The sequence below is a fragment of the Nansenia antarctica genome (assembly GCF_963989245.1).
Source record: "Nansenia antarctica genome assembly, chromosome: 6".
Taxonomy (NCBI): domain Eukaryota; kingdom Metazoa; phylum Chordata; class Actinopteri; order Argentiniformes; family Microstomatidae; genus Nansenia; species Nansenia antarctica.
In genome coordinates this window covers 69870468-69879081 of record NC_137676.1, presented here as the reverse complement: position 1 = coordinate 69879081, position 8614 = coordinate 69870468, and the positions used below count along the sequence as shown (strand labels likewise).

The 8614-nt window shown below is 50.1% G+C and overlaps 1 pseudogene across 1 annotated transcript in view; it reads right to left on the bottom strand.

Moving 5' to 3' along the window:
• Positions 1-1316: 1316 nt before the first annotated feature.
• LOC308160898 (structural maintenance of chromosomes protein 2-like) overlaps positions 1317-8614 on the bottom strand; it is a 24295-nt pseudogene continuing 16997 nt past the window's right edge. Inside the window, exons 19-27 of the transcript in view lie at positions 7982-8175; positions 7332-7475; positions 6481-6555; positions 5908-6027; positions 4901-5101; positions 3898-4014; positions 3143-3303; positions 2718-2865; positions 1317-1433 (exon numbers count right to left, since the gene is read on the bottom strand). The product of the transcript in view is annotated as a structural maintenance of chromosomes protein 2-like (transcript). The remainder of the gene's footprint in view (positions 1434-2717; positions 2866-3142; positions 3304-3897; positions 4015-4900; positions 5102-5907; positions 6028-6480; positions 6556-7331; positions 7476-7981; positions 8176-8614) is intronic.

The following is an 8614-nucleotide window of genomic DNA, read 5'->3' as shown; positions in this document are numbered from 1 at the left end:
CAACAGGCAACAGCACACATGTAAAACTCACCATCACCCTTACTATCCTGCTTGACAACCATAGAAAATACAGGCTGCATTTACAAGTTTCAACTACTCTTTTTTAGCACCAAAAAAGTGCTGGATATCTCCTTTTCTTACCCAACCAAACTGCATTCCTATGTGAAAACAAAGGGGGAGCCGATTATAATTAAGCAATATCACACGAGAGGGAGTGCTGTTATACTGAATACCGGTCGTAGGTAACCGAAGATGCAGTATAACAGCGCTCCCTCTTGTGTGATATTGCTAAATAATACACAAGTATAGTTGTCACAGTTTGCACAACATAGCTCATAAACAATATACTGAACCACAATATCTGTAGACAGCTCATCAATAACAAGCATGACACTTATAGTATAAGTTATATAAGTTATACTACTTTACTTTTTGTTTTTGTTTTACTTTTGCAGTTAAAGTGCTATACATAAAGGTTATTATTATTATTACTAGCTGCTAACACAGACAGAGCTAGCTAGGTTACAGTTGAGCTAACATGACGCTGCTAACGTTGCTAGGTTACAGCTGAGCTAACATGACGCTGCTAACGTTGCTAGGTTACAGTTGAGCTAACATGACGCTGCTAACGTTGCTAGGTTACAGCTGAGCTAACATGACGCTGCTAACGTTGCTAGGTTACAGCTGAGCTAACATGACGCTGCTAACGTTGACAGGCTAGTTAGTTAGTTAGTAGTGAGTCCAAACCGACTAACACAAACATTCTTCAGTAGGCTAACTTGACTTACACGTTCAACAGAGTTACAAATAATAGAGGATTACAAAACAAAAGTCTTTACTCAATAGATTCATTTCTTTTCACCGTCAACTTTCCATCGTTTCAGTCCTAGGATATGTGGCTGTCTGTTATGTTACCACTAGGAAAAGAGTCAAGTGTGGCTGAACCCCAGAACAGACGGACACAAGAGGCAAAATAACAATAAAAGGTTTTATTAAAGATGGACAAAATAATAAACCTACTCTAACGGGGCCTAAGTGGGGGGAATGTGTGGATGCCAGAGAACTAGGAAATGTAAATGAGGTGTGAGTGGGACTGTACTCTATGTGTCTGAGTGTGAGTGTCTAGCGTGCAAAACTAGTGTGGTGTAGATATGTAGATGAGTGAAGTGTTGAAATATGTTTAGAAGGTTTAGAAGGTAACAGCTTTAGAAGGTAACAGCTTTAGAACATAACAGCTTTAGAACATAACAGCCTTCAGGCTGTGGGTTAGGCAGGAGGAGTAGGTGAGGAGAGGGGACACTTGTATTTGCATAGAGCTATGCTCTAGTGGATCTGGTCGTCCTGGAGACGGTCGACACGCCGTCCACAAACTTGGTTTTGAACAGGACGTTGGCGTTGGTGAACATTCCGTCCTTCAGGGAGACCACCACGAACTACGTAGAGGGGGAGGGGAGGAGGAAGGAGGAGGAGAGGGGAGGGGAAGGATAGGAGAGGGGAGGGGAGGGGGGGAGGAGGAGAGGGGAGAGGTGGAGGGAGAGGGGAGGGGTGGAGGGAGAGGAGAGGAGAGGGGAGGGGAGGGGGGAAGGAGGAGAGGGGAGGGAGAAGGCAAGGAGAGGGGAGGGAGAAGGCAAGGAGAGGGGAGGAGGGAAGGAGGAGAGGGGAGGGGAGGGAGAAGGCAAGGAGAGGGGAGGAGATGCAAGGTTTTACGAATGATCATGTTGTGATAGCCAGGGCTTAAAGTGGGAAAAAATCCTGTGCCTGAAACTTTTTCTTGGGGAGGGGGGTCACAGTTTGAGATATTGGGAGAGCGGGTACAGAAGACAGCGTCTTGTCTCAATGTTTAAATGCATTAATACTATTTTATAGTCAATACAAAATATACGTATGTCTCAATGTTAAAATGCATTAATACTGTTTTATACTCAATACAAAATAAAATAATATATTTAGATGTCTTTAAAAGAACAAACTGATTAAATCACTTAAGGCCAAACTGATTGCATCACTTATTAAGCCACTATCACTATAACAATACAGATTGGCGTGGTGCAACCGAAATGAGTAAACAACTAGTTTGAAACTAGCTAGTAACAACTAGGGGTTTAGTAACTACTAAATGCCTGCATTTAATAATGACTTACGCCAAATTGGTGCAACCCAGTCCAGTAGGCTACCAGATACGATGTTGTAATGTATGCACATATTTTGCTACCACGGTTGCCAGACGGAATTGACAATGTCCAGCCCAACCGGTCTAAAAGCTGCCGAATCCACCCGTCCAGTGTGACCAAAAGTAGCCCAATCTGGCAACACTGCTTGCTACGTTCTTGCAGCTCGCGTGAACACAGGTTCTTCCATCTTTTCTTTTCCACATTACACTCATTCAAACTTCTTACGGCCCGCCCCACTACTCTGCCTCCGATTGGCTAGAAGTCGTTGGTTGGCTTGAGCAATGTGATACCATTGGTAGGCGGAACTGTCTCTTTGCTGAAGATGAGTCTTTAAATTACGATGTAAACAAATAGCATATGATTTTTTAATTATTTTTTTGCTCAAAATTCCCCCGCGCCGGAAATCCGGCACCGTGCCGAAGAACTTTAAGCCCTGAATAGCAGTATGAAATGTTTAGCCTAGCTGGAACTAAACGTATCCCATGAAGCAGTGGTTGATGGGTAAGAATCTGCTGTGGAGGAGAGCGTGTGTGTGTGTGTGTTTACCTGCGAGTGTGTGAAGTGTGTGCGCAGCATCTGTCCGATGTTCTGTGTGTGAGAGAGGTCCAGCGCCGCATCCACCTCATCCAGGATGTAGATGGGAGCCGGTTTGAACAGCAGCATGGCCAGGATCAGAGACAGAGCTGCCAGAGACCTACACACACACACACACACACGCGCACGCACACACACACACACACACAAACACACACACACACACACACACACACACCAAATCATAATTAAAGTTGTCTTTTCGCATTGACCGCCCAAAATGCATTATAATATTAAAGGATTATGGATCATCAAACCAGTCTTTCATAATGCCTGCTTCTACAGTGTGGGTGAGACAGGAGGTGTGTGATGTGTGTGTGTGTGATGTGTGCGTGTGTCTGCGTGTGCTCCAACCAATAGAACCCGTGAACCCTGACCTTTGCCCTCCGCTGAGCTCGGTGAGGTTCTCCTTCCAGATCTTGCCCAGGGCGACCTTGAACTCCAGCCCCTCTAGGACCCCGCGGCCCTCTAGGGGCGCCAGGCGGGCGTCCGCCCCGGGGAGCAGGGTGGAGAAGATGGAGCCAAAGTCCTTATTCACCTGGGAGGGGAGGGGAGGGGAGGGGAGAGAGAGAGGGAGGAGGGGGAGACAGGTATGGGGAGGGGGAAGGGGAGATTGAGAGAGGGGAGGGGGGGGAGAGATAGAGAGAGACAGAGAGAGAGACAGAGAGAGGAGGGAGAGAGAGAGGGTTGTTGCTTAATTATTCAGATTTATAGTCAGTGCCCTCCATATGTATTGGAAAGAGCAACTTGGAATTCTATCTATCGATATTCAAATCTGATCTATCCTTTAAAAAGAGAAAAAGCAAGCAGACTTTCTGCCAGGTGATAGAGAGAGAGAGACAGACAGAAAGAGGGGAGAGAGACACAGAGAGAGAGGCAGAAAGAGATGAGAGAGAGAGAGAGAAGAGAGAGACGGAGAGAGAGAGAGAGAGAGAGAGAGAGAGAGAGAGAAGAAAGCAGACTTTCTGCCAGGTGATAGAGAGAGAGAGAGAGAGAGAGAGACAGAGAGATAGAGAGAGAGACAGAGAGAGAGGCAGAAAGAGATGAGAGAGAGAGGAGAGAGAGAGAGAGAGAGAGAGAGAGAGAGAGAGAGAGAGAGAGAGAGAGAGAGAGAGAGAGAAAGAAAGCAGACCTTCTGCCAGGCGATGTTCAGGGCTTCGTTCTTCTTCTGGTCCAGCTCCTCGATGGTCTGCAGGATCTTGGCCTTGTCGTTCTCCACAATCCTTTTCTTCTTCTTCAGGTCATTGTACTGGTGGAGGGAGGGAGGGGGGGAGAGAGGGAGGGAGAGTATTCACAAATTGTATCTAACAAAAGGAAGAGTCAAAGACGACTCTCTCTCTCTCTCTTCCATTTTCTTCCTCCCACCCTCCTCCCTCTCCTTCCCCCACCCCTCCCCTCCTCCTCACCCACTCCTCTGCCTAGCTGACCCTCCTTCCTCCCCTCCCCCCCTCCCCTTCCTCCTCCCCCTCCCTCTCCTTCCCCCTCCTCCTTCACCTCCTCACCCACCTCCTCATCCCTCACCCCTCCCGCTCCTCCTCCTCACCCTCTCCTCGGCCTGGTTGAGCATGTTCATGGCCCTCTTTTTGACGCTGTGCTCCAGCAAACCTCCTCCCTCTCCTCCCCCCCTCCTTCTCCTCACCCTTCCCCCTCCTCCCCTCCCCCTCCTCACCCCTCCCCCTCCTCCTCCTCACCCCTCCCCCTCCTCCCTCTCCTCACCCCTCTCCCCTCCCCCTCCTCGGCCTGGTTGAGCATGTTCATGGCCCTCTTGTTGATGCTGTGCTCCAGCAAACCTCCTCCCTCTCCTCCCCCTCCCTCCTCCTCACCCTCTCCTCAGCTTGGTTAAGCATGTTCATGGCCCTCTCGTTGACGCTGTGCTCCAGCTAACCTCCTCCCTCTCCCCCTCCCCCTCCCTCCTCCTCACCCTCTCCTCAGCTTGGTTAAGCATGTTCATGGCCCTCTCGTTGACGCTGTGCTCCAGCTAACCTCCTCCCTCTCCTCCCACTCCTCCTCCCCCTCCCTCCTCCTCACCCTCTCCTCAGCTTGGTTAAGCATGTTCATGGCCCTCTCGTTGACGCTGTGCTCCAGCTAACCTCCTCCCTCTCCTCCCCCTCCTCCTCCCCCTCCCTCCTCCTCACCCTCTCCTCAGCTTCGTTAAGCATGTCCATGGCCCTCTTGTTGACGCTGTGCTCCAGGCGCGTCTTGGTGGCCTCCAGCTTCTTCAGCCTCTGGCCCGCCTCGCGGGGGCTGTTGGCCTGGAAGTCGTAGGCCGTGTTGGGCTTGCCGAACAGCCTGCGCTCCAGGGAGATCCAGTCGTGCTCCTCCAGCATGTGAGATACCTGGGGAGGGGGGAGGGAGAGGGAGGGAGGGATAGGGAGAGAGGGAGGGGGGAGGGAGAGGAAGGGAGAGGGGGGAGAGAGAGAGAGAGGGGGGAGGGAGGGGGAGGGAGAGAGAGGAGGGAGAGAGAGAGGGAGAGAGAGGGAGGGGGGAGGGGGAGGGAGGGGGAGAGAGGAGGGAGAGAGAGGAGGGAGAGGGGGGAGAGAGAGAGGGAGAGGGGGGGAGAGAGAGAGAGAGAGAGAGAGGGGGGAGAGAGGAGGGAGAGAGAGGAAGGGAGAGGGGGGAGAGAGAGAGAGGGAGAGGGGGGAGGGAGGGAGGGGAGAGAGGAAGAAAGAGGGGGGAGAAAGAGAGAGAGAGAGAGGGGAGGGAGGTAGGGGGAGAGAGAGAGAGTAAGGGAGAGGGGGGAGAGAGAGAGAGAGAGGGGGGGGTCAAGGTGATACTCCAATGGGACCCAGACTTGCTCCTCCAACATACTGTACATACAAGATACCTAAGAGGACGTGTGTGTGTGTGTGTGTGTGCGTGCGTGTGTGTTATATCGTGTTAAGTTGTTAAGTTGTTAAGTTTGCAGCGGAGACAAGAACATTTGCGTGTGTGTGCATGTGTGTGTGAGTGTGCACGTGCGAGTGATGTGTGTGTGTGTGTGTGTGTGTATGTGTGTACACGTGTGTGTGTGTGAGTGTGTGTATACACATGTGAGAGTGTACCTGTGCGAGCGGTGTGTGTGTGTGTGTGTGTGTCTGTGTACACATGTGTGTGTGTGTGTGTGTGTGTGTGTGTGTGTGTGTGTGTGTGTGTGTGTGTGTACCTTGGCGGCGGCGGCGTGGCTCTCCTTGTGGTGCTTGTCGATGTTGTGCTCCAGCTCCTTGATCTTCAGCTGGGCCTCGTTGGACTCCCCCCTCATCCGATTGGCCTCCGTGCTCTTACCCTGTCACATTCAAACACATTCAACAAACTTTATCGACACGGACGACAGTGAACAATACATACAGTACACACTATCACCATCACATGTTTAGGTTTGTTTGTATGTATCTGTGCTTGATTTTTTTACTTTGTAGGTTCTTACTTTTGTTTTCCTTTATATATATTTTAAATTGGAACAGAAGACAACAATATAATGTGTATATGAAAAGTGATTGTCAGTAAGTTTTGCACCAAAGGCAAAGGATACATCAATAACGTCTATGATATTGGGTTATCAAAAGTGACTAGTCATTCACCGACTAACAAACTTAGTATAGCTTCATGATACCTTGGAGAAAAGCACGGCATTAATACAATTATTGTAGAATTGTCCTCCCAAATTAGCATTACGGTTGATGGGAATATTTTGCACCTTAATCTCCCTGTTTATTAACATATACTACTAAATAATCACCTTAATCTCATTGTCCTGAGCCAAGATAACCTCTTTTTGTTTGGTGAACTCCTCTCGCGCCTTACGCACGGCTTCCTAGAAGGGGGTTGGGGGGTGGAGAGAATGAGGTTATTGAGATGATACAGTTTCACCTGAATGGGAAAGTGTGTCCAAACCTTTGACTGGTACTGTATATATTGGTATTAGACTATTAGACTATGTATTACTAGGTATTAGTATGTAGGGAACCATCGCACAGGAGACCCGACACCTCTACAGGCCCTGTCGGCAGGAACCCTCTCATCACTCTGTGTGGAGTCACAGGCTACAGCACACTGCTCAGTACTGTCACCATGGAGACGTACACACACACACACACACACACACACACACACACACACACACACACACGCACGCACACATGCCAGTACTGTCACCAGAGAGAGAGAGACAGAGAGAGAGATAGATAGAGAGAGAGAGTGAGAGACAGAGAGAGAGAGACAGAGAGACAGAGAGAGAGAGAGACAGAGAGAGAGAGACAGAGAGAGATAGAGAGAGAGACAGATAGAGAGAGAGAGACAGAGAGAGAGATAGAGAGCCAGAGAGAGAGAGTGAGAGACAGAGAGAGAGAGAGACACAGAGAGAGAGAGTGAGAGACAGAGAGAGAGAGAGACACAGAGAGAGATAGATAGATAGAGAGAGAGAGAGAGAAAGAGAGACAGAGAGCCAGAGATAGAGAGCCAGAGAGAGAGAGTGAGAGACAGAGTGAGAGAGAGACAGAGAGAGACACACACGACAGAGTCGACACACGACACTGATCCTGTGTGGCTTTAGCTCAGTGAGCTAGGGGGAGACCCAGGTCTGAGTCCTACCTTGTTCTCCGCCACACTGACGGCCATGGCGTCTATCTGCTCCTGCAGGGCCTTCATGGCCTCGTCCACGGCCTGCAGCTGCTGCTGGTACCCCGCCTGCTCCCTCCGCAGCTCCTCCACCTCCAACCCCACAGACTCCACCTCCTAGACACACACACCATAAGGGAGGGTCACACACACACCATAAGGGAGGGTCACACACACATAAGGGAGGGTCACACACACACCATAAGGGAGGGTTACACACACACCATAAGGGAGGGTCACACACACACACACCATAAGGGAGGGTCACACACACACCATAAGGGAGGGTCACACACACACCATAAGGGAGGGTCACACACACACACACACACACACAATAAAGGGGTCACTCGCTATCTCATACACTCTCACTGTCACACACACTACTCCTAGGACCACACACACACACACACACACACACACACCATAAAGTCACTCGCTATCCTCTCTCTCTCTCTCACACACACACACACACCCACACCCACACACACACACACACACACACACGCCATAAAGTCACTCGCTATCTCTCTCTCTCACACACCATAAAGAGGGTCACTCTCTCTCACACCCTCAAACAACCTCACACTCTCTCTCTCTCACACACACACACACACACACACCTGCTGCCTCTCCTTGAGCTTCTTGTTGAAGGCGTCGGCCTTGGCCTTGGCCCGGGTCAGCTGCTGCTGTGCCTCCTTCAGCTCCTTCTCCCTCTCCTGCTCTGCGTTCTGCATCTTCTTCTCCAGCACAGAGAACTTCTCCTCCGCCTTCCTCTGCACCTCCTTGGTGCTCCTCAGGGTCTCCTCGCTCTCCTCTGGGACACACACACACACACAGAGTTACACACACAGAGTTACACACACACACACACACACAGAGTGTTACACACACTAACCCTAACCCTAACCCTTACCCAAAGCATCTTTGGTAAATATTCGTAAATATTAACTCATTGACTGCCAAAGACGCCAATTGGCGTCTTATAGAATAGTAACGTTGACTGCCAAAGACGCCAATTGGCGTCTTATAGAAATTTATTTTTTTTCGCGGGGATCGCGTTATTGACATGTTCTACACCTAGCGAGTGAATTTCAGACTTGGGTGTAATGTATTTCGGTCCCAGATGGGGGCAGTAGTTCGATAAAAGCCTGGAGAAGGAAGTGGCTTGCTGTGGGTTGTAGAAATGGCGAAACGGATCAGGGTATGTGCCAAACACGGCGCGGAGCATTGCGGCGCGGAGCATTGCGGCGCGG